This window comes from Cajanus cajan, chromosome 10 (genome assembly GCF_000230855.2).
Source record: "Cajanus cajan strain Asha chromosome 10, NIPB_CcT2T_4, whole genome shotgun sequence".
NCBI lineage: Eukaryota > Viridiplantae > Streptophyta > Magnoliopsida > Fabales > Fabaceae > Cajanus > Cajanus cajan.
Window position 1 is genome coordinate 30767169 of NC_138526.1, and position 15255 is coordinate 30782423.

The following is a 15255-nucleotide window of genomic DNA, read 5'->3' on the forward strand; positions in this document are numbered from 1 at the left end:
AAATATATGCATTTTAATCTCATTATTTGTGTATGATTCTTTACTTAATGCTTATATCGGCTTGATCACCCGTTGTATGAATTTTTGGTTTTTGAATCCAGTTGGAAAACGTTTTTGAAAACCCGAACTGAATCTTGCACCTAATCAATTCTTGTTCTAGGGATAGACTTGATTTGGTTAGTCACATTGTTCAAGTTCTTGTTCTTAATGCGAAGTGTTGAACTCAAAACATAGAGGAATCATGTTTTGAGCTTAATGACTTTAGGATTCAACCTTGAGGAATCTTGTTGGATTACTTAATGAACGTGGAAATAATGGAATTAGAATAGCATTTATTTTAAGAAGATCTATGAGTTAGCAAGTGCTTCCGAACCAATCCTTGTTTCTTAATCATCATCCTTACTACGTTTGTTTTACTGTATTGTTTTAATTTATCATCATTCATCCGCAAATTGAACATCATTTTCTTATAAATCATTAGAGTAAGAATTACTAATCACTCAAATCCCTGAGGACGATCTTTAAATACTACTTCGAAACTTGGTTCACTTGCCAAGTGATGTGTTTGCGATAAAACCTCATCAAAAAACCCCATTAGCTAGCCTCCTCTCCTGAGAACATCCCAGCACAATAAAGATCTTCTCAAGTTCACAGATCCAATGGTCAGCTACCTCCGGATCTGCATCTCCCTTGAATTGTGGAGGATGGCATTTCTGGAACTCAGCAAGATCCTGGCTCTCCTGTGACCCCGTGGGCCTTGCTGCACCAGCTGCAGCTCTATCAGCATCCATCCGAGCAAAATAGGCATTTTGCTTTTGCATAGCCATAGCCATCATCTCCATGGCACGGGCTATCTTCTCATTGGTTCTAGTCATTGTCTACAAAAGCAACAGCATCTTCAGTATACAATAACTAAACCAAACAACCAACAACAACACAGCAAACAACAAGAAGTTAGCACAGCACAGAGTTCAGCACAACAAAAGCCTAAAGGAACCACCCCTAAAGAGTGTCCACTAGACTCGAACTGCTCTGATACCACTAAAGTGTAACGACCCGGCTGGTCACTACACAACTACACAACAAAAAGCACCACACAGAGAGAACAAGTATATATATACACAAGGTCCAATCTGAGCTAAACATCAAAGTAAACAAATTACATCCAAAATAGCCAACTAGTGGCCAAAAACAACAAAACAGCAAACTTCCATCTACCAGCTGCAGACCTTCCTCAAGACCAGCCTATCCCTGTTCTGCTCCCATACATAGTATGATCATCGCAGTCCAAATCACATGGAAACAACAAAGGGTAAGCTAGTGAAAAGAAAACAACATATATATAAATATATGAATAAACAATTATAGGTATCAGCACAGAATCAGCATACAACTCATCAACTATACAACATAAACAACACTAAACACACAATGCGTCGTCACGCATATCAGCTCGAAGATCTCCTACAACAGCTCAGCCTTACGGCCTACAACAGCTCAGCCTTACGGCCTACAACAGTTTATATCAGCATACAGCACAACACAGCTTACAACAATATCAACTTACAGCACGGCTAAACAGCTTACAACACATCATTATCATCTTACAACACATCTAAATAACTTACATCACAACAATATACATCAACTATAGCTTTAATCAGCAATAACATCTAACAACACGACATATTCATCAATTACAGCTCATACTCAACATAGACAACATATAAGGAAACAGCACATACGCGCCCGGCGTGGCACAACCAGAGAGTACCAGGGAATCAACGTGCCCGACGCAATTCCTATTATGCCCGACGTGAGGGAAGGTAGAGACCTCACAAGGCTTCATAAGCTCGGCGTGCTAACCCCGCGCTCGGCGCAAGGAAGCAGAGACCTCCCTAGGGTCTCATGCCCGGCGCAATATAAATTGCGCCCGGCGCCACCTCTGGCAGAGACTCCTAAGGAGTCTCTACGCTCGGCGAGACAAGGTCACGCCCGGCGCCACACCAGAACCCCAAAACTTGAGTCATCCACTGATATCGCGCCTAGCGCTGTCCCACCACGCCCGGCGTGGGCCATCCAGAGACTCACATCCTCAAGCTCGCCCGGCGCATTCACCATTGTGCCCGGCGTGCTTGCCCAAATGGAGTCTCCAATGGTCACGCGCCCGACGCGAAGAACTGCGCCCGACGTGATACCCAACAGCAACTCTCAAACTTTCAAAAATCTCTTCAAAACCTGCAAAATAACCAGGAAAAGCCACATGCAATCGGCCCAAAACATCACATTTTCATCAAAGAGTTCAAAAACACCATCTTTTTACACATGCACCCACAAATCAAAGAAAACCCAAATTTCTCCCAAAACCCCGAAAAACCCGAAAATGAATTTTCTTCACTTCTCAACCAAAAATCAGCCATCAACAAGCACCTAATGAGTTTCTAGGACTCATTTACAACCAAAGAACAACAGAATCTAGCTTCCCTTACCTCGGGACAAAGATTCCAAGCTCCGGGAAGAAGAATGGCTCAACGAAGGGGGAGAAACGAACGAAGAAAATGAGAGACTTCTGCTAGCTTCCACTTCACTACTACACAACACCTTGAGAGAGCAAGGAATAGAAGAACAATCAGAAGAAAGGAGAAAATTTGAGAGAATGCAAGTGAGGGAGAAAAGAGAGGCTCCGCGGGGAGGGGAAAGGAGTGGGTCTCACAATTTCTCTTTTACAGTTCGCGGATGATACTCTGATTATTGGAGAAGCTACTATGCAGAATCTGTGGTGCTTAAAGGCCATCTTGCGCTGTTTCGAGTTAATTTCAGGCATAAAAGTTAATTTCCACAAGAGTTGTGTGGTCGGTATTCATTCTGGGGCAGATTTCACTAACTTGGCGGCTGCTTTTTTACATTGCAAGGTGGGTCAACTACCATTTAAGCATTTGGGCTTGCCTCTTGGTACTAATCCTAGGAAGTTGTATACTTGGAAACCAATGCTTGATGGCTTACGAAAGCGTCTATCCTCTTGGAAGCATAAACATTTATCCATTGGGGGGAGAGTGACTTTAATTAATTCGGTTTTGAATGCTATGCCCATCCATTTCCTTTCATTTTTTAAAGCTCCAAATTCGGTGATTAAGGAAATTGTGGCCATCCAACGTGATTTCTTATGGAGAGGTGTCAAGGATGGCTTGAAGATTCCTTGGGTAAAATGGGAAACGGTGTGTAAGTCAAAGGTTGAGGGTGGACTAGGAATCAAAGACGTCAGATTGTTTAATTGGGCACTACTAGGGAAATGGGTGTGGAGGTGCATGCTTTCCCCGAGTATGTTGTGGGCTAAAGTTCTTCATGATAGGTATGGTCGTATTGAGTCCTTTTCAAATTTCTTAAATGTGGATAGGAGGGCCTCTTGGTGGTGGAAGGATATAGAGTGGGTGCTACAGCAAGGGAATTTTTTGTTGGACGAAAAGACTGAACGTTGTATTGGTGATGGCACTATGACCCGATTTTGGGAGGATAAGTGGATAGGTGGTTTGCACTTGTTGGTTGTCTTTCCTCGTTTGTACTCTTTTTCCTTGGACCCGTTGTCAGTGGTGGCAGATAATGGAACTTGGGAAGGATCTACGTGGGTGTGGCAGGTTAATTGGAGAAAAGAACCTTTTGTCCATGAAGGTAGGAGTGTGAATACCTTGTTGGATATGCTTCAAGGCTTGCAGGTTATCTCTTCAAGGTAAGACTATTGAAGATGGATTTATGATAAGGACGGTGTATTCTCGGTGAAAAGTGTGTACCTTTGGCTACAACGCTCGGTAGGTGGAGAACTCAGATACTCTTCGAATTTTTAACTAGTTATAAAAGTCTTTGGAAATGTAAGGCTCCGATCAAGTGCTTGGTGTTTTGTTGGCAGGTGTTATTGAATGCATTCCCGTGCAAATCTTTGTTACAAGTACGCGGTGTGGAGTTGGATAAAAATTTCTGTTCTTTTTGCTCTCTGTTTGTTGAAGACCCTCTTCATCTCTTTCTAATGTGCCCGATGGCTTTTAATACTTGGTTAGCTGTTGCTAATTGGTTGAAGGTTGCGGTGGTCTTTCCCAATTCTTTAATTTCTCTTTATTTATATTGGACGAATCTTGGTATATATAAAAAATATTCTCACTTTTTGCGGGTGGTCTGGGTTTCTGTTATCTGGTCACTATGGCTTCATCGAAATGTTATTATCTTTCATCAAGGTACTACAGATTGCAAGGAAGTGTTGGATAATATTAAATTGCGTTCATGGAAGTGGATTAATAGTTCTGTCCCTAGTTGTTCTTTTAGTTACACAAGTTGGTATTATAACCCGAATTTGTATTTCTCATAGTTTCTATTCTAGATTTGATTCTAATTATGTCTCTGTGTCTCTTATAACGGGTTGGAGTACCTCTTGTACTCCCTTTAATTTAAATCTCTTTTTCTTATTAAAAAAAAATAATCTTGGAGCCAAGTCGTTTTCATTTGTCCACCAATAATTGCGGGGACAGAAAATATATTATTAACCTGGAGCATATAATAATCAACTTTCTAGCTAACCTTTTTCAGAGTCAAATGGGTTAGTTTTTATTACTCTATCTCCTTCCCATTTTCCAAGTTAACATGTTCAACGTTTTAGTTGGTACTATAATTACAATATAGCATTCACTTTAGCTCCAAATCATTCACACTCACCCATCCACCATTTTCCCTAATTCTCTTTTTTCTTTCAAAATCTCTCACTCCCTTTTTTAAGCATGAACTTACATTGATGGTTCAACCACTATTCTGTCGAATAATAATTTTTTGCCCATCATCATAGCCATGAGTGACACACACTTGATAGAAATCTTAAACAAATTCAGGTTAGGGAAAATAAATGCTCTATATGGTTGCCCTATCACTCCCTCCCTCTCACAATGAATAGGTCTCCCCAATTTGTTATAGAACCAACAAGTTGTGCTGCCGGTGGTAACCATTTACAAGCACCAAACTTAATAAAAATGGAAGACCCATTAACCCATTATGGGTATTGTTAAAAATCACAGTAAAAAAAAAAAAAAGAAGAAAAACTAGTTTAATATTGTGACTTGCACCCCCATCCAAATTTGATTTCATGTGTTTTGAAATTTCAGCCATTTTTGTTGCTCTAACATAAGAGGCTGGGGTACTCACATGGGAGATTATTTAAAGGGAAAGTGATGTACAAAATATTGTTGTGTCCTTTAAATGTTTGAAAAGAGCATCCACCTACACTTTGTCAAAATGATGTGTTTAATGGATGCTACTGCTGCATGAATCTAATTAAGAGCAGTTACTAGACCAAGTCATTAATAGACCTAACAAACATTAAATGTACAATTTAATTTTTATCATAGTCTTTAAAGTTGCTCACCTAACTTCTCGTATGACTTTGATGTTTATTCTCTGAAATCAGTGGAGCCGCAGATGTAGCACACCCCTTTATTTGCCACATTAATTAATCAACTAAAACGTACTATTAGTATTTTCAATGTAAATATATTAAATTATTAATATACTTGTTTTCTCGAAGAAATAAAAAAAAATATCATTATGAATAATTATAAAAATATAAATATAAATAAAAATAATTTTTAGTAATAAATATCATGTCGTAATTTTTTTTTTAAGTAATCCCTTGTCATGCATAGACCTCTCTTGACTGCTAATCCTCTTTTTCTTCTTTTCCAAAAAAAGAAAGAAAAATATATCTTCCTATTTCTCCAAATCTGTAGTTAAGGTTGGGAATGTGACCGCAATATCAAAGTTCTAAGGTAAAAATTTGATTCAAATGTAGTATAACGTCCACATCATTGATAGATTCTCCCTGTTCATAACAAGGGGCCCAAATACATGTCTATATCTCATCCATTAACAACACCAACATTTTAAGGGGGTGATAGAAAAAACACATCCCAAAAGTATTTTAATCTTTAGTATGTTGTGTATCTGATATAGGAGCATGTTTTTGCCTTCTATATATGAATATACACAAGACAAGATTTATAATAAGCTTTAAAGAAATTAAGTTTGAATTATCATTTTTCCTAATTTATTGTTTTATATATAATACATCTTTTATAATTCATAGATCATGTATTTTATTATGTAAAATGTACCGGAAGGGTCATATCGGCCACGTGGATCGGCCACATGGACCGGCACGTCATGTCCTATCAGATATTGACACAGCTGACATTACTTCGACTCGTAGATCGGTCACGTGGACCGGCACATCATGTCCTATCAGATCAGATATCACTTCGGCTCGGCAAGGGACCAAGAACCACATCCTTCCCCTGTCGTCTCGGCCAGACGCCGAAGATGACGTCTCGACCATCTCGTATCGACTTGGCTGAAGATCAACAGAGACAATAATTAGAACGGCGATCATGATTAACAAGGGACAAAGCACAATTAAGGTATAACCCGCCAATTAACATCGTATTACCTAATTTGGTAAGTGTCAGAGAAGGCCCACTACGTTCAGGCCCATGACAGGTCTTATAAACAGGTCACACGTAATGAGGTATGTCACTGTTCATTTTTTACCTAGAAAATCGTGCTTGTCCTGACTTGAGCGTCGGAGTGCCTTTTGCAGGTACCTCCCCCCCTCTGAAGTGTCCACCAGAAGTATCTGCTCGGCCCGTCACCACCTAGAAGACAACGAGTGTATCCTCAGACAGGTACATTTTGGCGCCCACCGTGGGGCCGAATCGATAGTTGTGAAGAGACTTTTTGAAGACATTATGGCAAAGACAAGAAGAACTAACCTTGAAGACCACCAGTCCGAAGATGAGCACCCATCCGGGGCAGACAATGCCGAGACGGTAGAGGAGACAAACTTGACCGACATAGTGCGCCAAATGAAGGAAGACATGGCCGCCATGAAACAACAACGGGAGAGGGATGCTGCCGAGATGGCTGCGTTGCGAGAGGAGAATGCTGCCCTCAAAAATCAATACAAAGATCCCACGTGGAAACCTTCCGAGCCGACTCACACCCAGGGTTCGTTCCACTCGCTCGGGCATCACACTTCTCTCCCTGACACTTCCACTATCGCCCCGGGGAACCACGCCTCGGCTGCCCACGTAACCGATCGACCCGCGTACGCCCCGCCGACCAGGGCACACCGACACCCTTTCACCCCCAACATCATGTAATCCTCCCTTCTCGATCACTGGAAGTCCCTTCCGATAGATAAGTATGACGGGACCACCGACCTCGACGAGCACGTTGACATTTTTCTCACCCAAGTCACTCTCAGCACCTCCGACGACGCCGCCCTATGTCGTATATTCCTAACATCTTTAAAAGGAAGGGCATTGAGCTGGTTCACTCCTCTCCCGGCCAACTCGATCGACTCTTTCAACACCCTAGCATCCCAATTCACCATCCAGTTTGCCACCAGCCGACCCCACCATCTGACTTCCCTCGCGCTGGTGAGCATAAGGCAAGAGAAGAAGGAATCCCTTCGGACCTTCATGAGCCGATTCAACAAAGCGGCTCTTGAAATCCGAGGCCTCAATCCGGCCGTCGCCCTTCATCATTTAACGACAACTTTGAAGCCAGGACCATTTGCTAACAGCATTTGCAAGAAACCCCCGTCCGACATGGACGATTTGAGACGCCGCGCTGACAAATACATGCAGATGGAGGAGCTTGCGAAATTCCGCAATCAGGCTAGGGCGGAGGTAGCGACCAAAGCTGACAAACCAGCTGAAAGCTCTTTCCGGAGCCGTCCCAAGGACCTCGTCCCAAGACAAAAACCCGTTCGTGGACCAAGATACACTCACTACACCCCATTAAACACTAGTCGATCGGCTGTACTGGACCACGCACTTGCTTCGGAAGTCCTGGCAGTACCAAAACGAGCTTCGACCCCCCCGCGTGTCGACACAAGCAAGTCCTGCAGATATCACCGCAACCGGGGTCACTCGACCGAAGAGTGCGCGGCGCTAAAACATAAGATTGAAGACTTAATAAAACAAAGGCAACTCCAACGTTTTTTCGACCGACCTCGTTCTCCTCAATACAATGACCGTCGACATCGTCAAGATCAGCATGACCGAGACAGATTCGACAGGCATCATTACAGGGAACGAAGTTGGTCGAGGGGTCGAAAGGAAGATGAACCGAAAACTCAACCCCGACGGGTCATTAGTACTATCGCCGGCGGATTCGCAGGCGGAGGCCCTACCTCCTCAGCACAGAAGATACATTTGCGAGCCGTCCGAACCATCCACGGGTTGAACGCACCCGACAGAGACTGCCGACCATCACAGTCACCGAGGCCGACTTCAAAGGCATTGACCCTGACCAAGACGACCCCATGGTCATCAGCGTCGAGATCCACAACTGCATTGTTCACAAAATGTTGGTTGATCAGGGTAGTTCAGCCGATATCCTCTACTGGAATACCTTCAAACAACTCGGTATCCCGGAAGCCGAGCTGATCCCATACAACGAGACCTTGGTTGGATTCTCTGGCGAACGTGTCCAAACCAAAGGGTACATTAAGTTATACACTTGCTTTTGTTTCGATGGAGCCGAAGCCTAAGATATCTCGGTTAAGTACGTGGTTGTGCACGCCAACACTTCGTATAACATACTTCTCGGAAGGCCCTCTCTCAACAAGCTAGGTACGATCGTGTCAACTCCGCACTTAGCCATGAAATTCCCTTCCGAATCAGGCTGGATCATTACGGTCCATGCAGACCAGAAAGCGGCCAGGGAATGTTATTTCGCCAGTCTTCGGTTGCCTCGTCTCGAAACGGTTGAGCCGCGCGGAGTGAAACGTGTCCATACGGTAGCACAAAACCATGAAACGATAGTGGACTTTGACCCTCGAATAGAGCAGGACGAGAGGGTTGAGCCAATTGAGGACCGACATCCAATTGTTATCGGGCCCACCGACCTACACTAACCTACCTCGGCTCTAACCTGTCCGAGATCGAAAAATGCGAAATCGGAAAAGTTGTTAGGAAAAACAAAGACCTCTTCGCGTGGCGGCCGGCCGACATGCCAGGGATCGACCCAAACTTCTTGTGCCACAAACTCTCAGTATGCCGAGAGGCTAAACCGGTTGCCCAACGAAAAAGAAAAATGGGGGAAGAAAGGAAAAAGGCAGTCGAAGCAGAGGCTTCCAAGCTCTTGGAAGCAGGTTTCATTCGAGAAATCCAGTACACAACCTGGTTGGCCAATGTTGTGATGGTCAAAAATTCAAACGGCAAGTGGCGAATGTGCACCGATTACACAGATTTGAACAAGGCATGTCCCAAGGATGCCTATCCGTTGCCGAATATAGACCGATTGGTTGATGGAGCGGCCGACCATAAGTTCTTAACTTTTCTCGACGCGTACTCAGTTTATAATCAAATCTGTATGCACCCCCGAGACGAGGACAAAATGGCGTTTGTCACAGAATCTGCCAATTACTGCTATCAAGTAATGCCGTTCGGCCTGAAGAATGTCGGTGCCACCTATCAACGGCTCATGGACAAGATTTTTGGCAATCACATTGGGAAAAATATAGAAGTTTATGTAGACGATATGGTGGTCAAATCGGCCGACACACCTTCCCAGGTAACGGATCTGGCCGAAGTCTTTCTTGCACTCCGGAAACACCAGATGCGACTTAATCCTGACAAGTGTGTATTCGGCGTCTCAGGCGGCAAATTCTTAGGTTTCATGCTATCAAGCCGGGGCATCGAGGCTAACCCGGACAAATGCCAAGCTATCATCAACATGAGAAGCCCAGTGCACTTGAAAGAAGTCCAAAAGCTGGCTAGCCGATTGACAGTGTTGTCTCGTTTCCTACCATGTATGGCCGAGACTTCCAGGCCGATCCTTAGCCTCTTGAAAAAAGCAAATCGGTTTCAATGGGCACTCCACCCGTGCTAACCAAGCCGACAAGAGGCCGAGAACTAATTCTATACTTGGCAGTTTCTGGCGAGGCCATAAGCGCCGGTCTGATACAGGAATAAGATGGCCAACAGCAACCCATATATTTTATCAGTCGAGTGCTTCAAGATGCCGAGCGCCGATACCAACTGTTGGAGAAGGTAGCGCTAGGACTCATATACGCGGCTAGGCGCCTTCGGCAGTACTTCCATGGCCACATCGTGGTGGTCCGAACAGATTGTCCGATCGCCAAAATACTACGAAAGCCAGAACTAGCCGGCCGAATGATGGCATGGTCGATTGAGCTGTCCGAATTCGACATCCATTTCGAACCTCGGGGAGCCATAAAAGCACAAAGTCTGGCCGATTTCATCAATGAACTTTCGCCACTTGGCCATTTTGAAGATAATGCTTAGACCATGCATGTCGACGGATCGTCCAATCAACAAGGAAGTGGTGCCAGCATAATCTTGGAAAGCCCATCCGATATTACCCTCGAGCAATCACTACGCTTTGGCTTCAAAACGTCAAACAATCAAGCAGAATATGAAGCTTTGCTTGCCAGCATGAGGCTAGCTGCCGAGATGGGAGCCACACAAATCGTATGCTGGACCGACTCGAAAGTGGTGGCCGAATAGGTCAATGATAACTTTCAAGTCAAAGACGAGAACCTATTGAAGTATTACCATCTGTTCAAAGGGATGAAGGATCAGCTTCAGAGTGTACAGGTCTGACACACACCACGTTGTAACAATGAAAGAGCTGACCAGCTAGCTCGACTGGCCAGCAGTCGGAAGCCAGGACAACTCCGGTCAACCATCCACTTGGAACTACCCACGTCAAGTATTCCACAAGAGTGCATGCCGGTCGAAGAACCTTCAACTCCGTGGATGACCGACATCACAAACTACATTGTTAACGGCTCCGAACCGACCGATCCGAGTGAAGCTAAGAAAATCCAAACCCAAGCAGCACGTTACTCTGTGGTGGTCGGAGAGTTATACCGACGAGGGTTCTCCACACCCTTGTTAAAGTGCGTCGACCAGCAGCAAGCCGACTATGTTCTACGGGAAATTCACGAAGGAATCTGCGGATCACACTCAGGTGCAAGAACCTTAGCTGCTAAAGTGCTGAGGGCCGGTTACTACTGGCCGACCTTGAAAACCGAATGTGCCGAGTACGTGAAGAAATGCAAGCAATGTCAACAACATGACAACTTGATACACGCCTCGGCCAAGCAGCTTCACGCGGTTAGTGCCCCTTGGCCGTTTGCTCTATGGGGTATCGACATTCTCGGCCCATTCCCACTCGCCAAAGGCCAGTGCAAATTCTTGGTGGTATCTGTGGATTATTTTACCAAGTGGATAGAAGCCGAACCGCTTGCAACTATAACGGCCGCAAATATCCAAAAATTCGTATGGAAAAATATTATCACACGGTTCGGCATCCCATATGCAATCATTTCCGATAATGGGCTCCAATTCACAGATAAGAAATTCAACAACTTTCTTGAAAACCTCGGCATTCGACACCGGTTCACGTCCGTCGAACACCCACTGTCCAATGGTCAAGCCGAAGCCGCTAACAAGGTTGTCCTCACCGAGTTGAAAAAATGACTTGGCACGGCCAAAGGAGCGTGGGCCGAAGAGCTTCCTGAAGTTCTTTGGGCGTACAGGTGCACGCCCCAATCAAGCACAAAGGAGACTCCATTCCGGTTGGCATACGGCACGGACGCTATGATTCCAGTCGAAGTCGGCGAACCTTCATTCCGACGGACACACTTTCACGAGGAGTCTAATGACGACGCAATCCGAGCCGAATTGGATATCGTAGAGGAAGTCCGAGAGAAATCCCAAGTCATAGCTGAAGCATGTAAACAACGAATGACTCGGCGGTTCAACTCCAAGTTAAAACCAAGAAATTTCCAAGAAGGCGATCTTGTTTGGAGATCAACCGGCTCGGCACGACGAAGTCCGACCAAGGGGAAGCTAGCAGCAAACTGGGACGGCCCATTCAGAGTCCGACACTCTCTCAATAACGGCTCTTACAAATTAGAAGAACTGTCCAGCAAGGTCATCCCGGAATTCCACCCACCTGAAGACTTATTACAGCTAGGATTTCGTTTCATGTACATGTGTAAATGTCTTAGGATGCACTCTTTTCCTTGAACTGGTCTTTTCTCCTCTTAAAAAATTGTGAAAAGAGGTTTTGGCCGGCAAGGTTTTTAACGAGGCATCCATTCATCAATAACAATTCAATTCAGATATCTATGACTTGTTTTATATTTCTGCAAAATTTACAAGTCTTCCCTCTCGAGATGTCTCTCGGCCAAGGATGTGACTTCAATTTACAAGTCTTCCCTCCCGAGATGTCTCTCGGCCAAGGATGTGACTTCAATTTACAAGCCTTCCCTCCCGAGATGTCTCTCGGCCAAGGATGTGGCTTTCATTTCAATTTACAAGCCTTCCCTCCCGAGATGTCTCTCGGCCAAGGATGTGGCTTTCATTTCAATTTACAAGTCTTCCCTCCCGAGATGCCTCTCGGCCAAGGATGTGACTTCAATTTACAAGCCTTCCCTCCCGAGATGTCTCTCGGCCAAGGATGTGGCTTTCGTTTCAATTTACAAGCCTTCCCTGCCAAGATGTCTCTCAGCCAAGGATGTGGCTTTCATTTCAATTTACAAGTCTTCCCTCCCGAGATGCCTCTCGGCCAAGGATGTGACTTCAATTTACAAGCCTTCCCTCCTGAGATGTCTCTCGGCCAAGGATGTGGCTTTCATTTCAATTTACAAGCCTTCCCTCCCGAGATGTCTCTCGGCCAAGGATGTGGCTTTCATTTCAATTTACAAGTCTTCCCTCCCGAGATGCCTCTCGGCCAAGGATGTGACTTCTACAAGCCTTCCCTCCCGAGAAATCCTTTCGGTTAAGGGTATGACTATTTCAAGCCTTCCACGCGTTAAATCTATATAAAGTAAACTACGTTCGGCAAATTTGCTAAGAAACACTTTGATAAAAACAATAGATTGCATTGAAAAGACGTAAGGGCTCTAACGGCCCAGAATTACACAAAATTAAAAAGGGCACTATCGGCCACTGCATACAAATTTGTAAAATAACCCTAAGCCTGTGCCTCGGGCTCCCCTTGGGTTAAGGGCTCCTGCTCGGCCACTTCCTCCTGCACATGGTCGTCGCCACTCGGTTCGACCTCATGGCAAACAGGAACTTCAGTGTTCGGCTGCTCATTCGGCGGGATTTGGGTCAGATTGACATATTTCCCCCGATAGAAATCCATGGTCATATCAAATTGAAAGTCCATAGGCAAACTTCCAAAATGTCGGGCTTGCCGAGCCGCTTGGGCGAAGCTAGCTTCATGCTGAGAGAGAACCTTGCTCCTGGCCCTCTCCCGGTATGCACCGAAGTCCTTCTTCTCGGCTTCTAGCGCCTTTAGCAGCGTAGCCGACTTCTCAGCCTCGGCCTTCAGAAGATTCTCCAATCGTTGAACCTTCAAGGTCAGGTCATCATTCTGACGGCTCCGACGGTCCAGCTCCGCCTCACATTTCTTACCATGCCCTTGCGCCTCAGATAAAGCCGCCAAGGTTTTTTGCACGGACTTTTCCGACTCAGCCAGCTGTCGGCGTAGCCCGTCGGCCTCGGTGTTCGGTTGCATCATGATACTTTGAGCCAAAGCCAGGGCTCGAGCCTGCAACTCGCAGAAAAAAGTCCACTTGTGGGACGAAGTCATCTGCCCCAGTACAGATTGTCCCATTTTCGAAGTCAGATCCTGACTCAAGTAATCTTGGGCACTGACATTCGAGGCCAGGAAACTAGGACTCACAAGCCCCTGAGGGGCCACAAGCGCGGGCAGCCTCTGTTGCTTTTGTCGGCGCGCCTCGGCCTCGGCCTCAGCCCTTCTCTTGTTTATTTTCACCCTTTGGGCATCCTGGTTGCTCTTCTCCCTCGGCTACGATTGAGGCCGAACCGTCTCACGAGACGGAGCCCGGTTCTCTCCATGCAGAGCTGATTGCTTTACAACTCGGCCTTGGATCAGGGCACGAATATCCAAGTTGTCGTTGTAGTTCGCCATGATACCTGCACAAACACTAGTCAAAATCAATGGCAACGCAGAATTCAAATAAAGGACAGACACTATACCAATTAAATCATCAATAGGTTGGGCTGATTTCACAAGGCGAACAAGATCTCGGCACGGCAACAACTGTGACAACTTCTCCAACACTTCCAAGTCAGCTTTCTCCTCAGTAGACATCTTGGACTTCGACACCACGTCATATTTTCTCGGTGACCGAGTCCAATATAAAGGAAACAAGGCATTTCCTGCATCATCGAAAAAGTACTTGTTGCTGTTTTCTGGCCGAATCATCACCTTAAAGAAACCCACTTTGAATCCTTTATAGGAGGTCGTGAACGGCTGAAGTAAACAATGCTCCGCCCGAACCAACGACAGCCATTTTGCCTTCTTCGTAGGCCGAGACGAGTAAAAATACAAGAACAGATGGGGAGTCGGCTCGATACCAAGTGTCAGACACAATTGCCGAAACCCTTGCATCGCGGCCCAGCTGTTCGGGTGCAACTGGGTCGGCGCAACATTGAGCAAACGGAGCACACCCATAAAAAACTTATCAAAAGGAAGAGTCACCCCCAAATCACGAAACAAGTAATCATACACAAAAAAGAAGTGGTATTTACACCGCCCTCAGCCACGAAACACAAAATCTGATTCCCACGATCCGTCATTCCGGCATGGATCGAAGAAGAAACCGGATGGAACCTCATTCTCAAGAAGAGTAACAAAGTTCTCCGCGTCGAATAGCACATCAATCGAATTGTTATCGGTATACCGAGAAAATACACTGCCCACCTCCCCATGTACCCATCTATAACCAGGAACTTCTATAGGGCCGAATCGACGAGAAGCCGGACCGGCTCGGCGAGTATTCGGTCGGCCCTCAATCATCTCGAGGGAAGAAGCTTCTTCCGCACTTGGCAATTACTCAAACCCCTCAATAATTTCTATACTGGCCGATTTCTGTGTTGCCGAATCTGAAGCTTCTCGGTGAGAAGACTCACGCGAACCCACCTCGACAGAAATAGCTCTACTACTTCCAGTGGAACCCGCCTCGGAAACCCTATCCTCTACATCTATATTTAAATCAGCCATCGAAACGTACCTGATGTCGGCCTCGGTCAGTAGCTCGCACCCAAAGTTGATCTTTGAGTCGACTCGGAGCACTTGCACACTACAACTAAGTAAACACGCTAAGACTTGGTTCCCACTCCCCTATTTATAGCACTTTCAAAAAAAAAACGG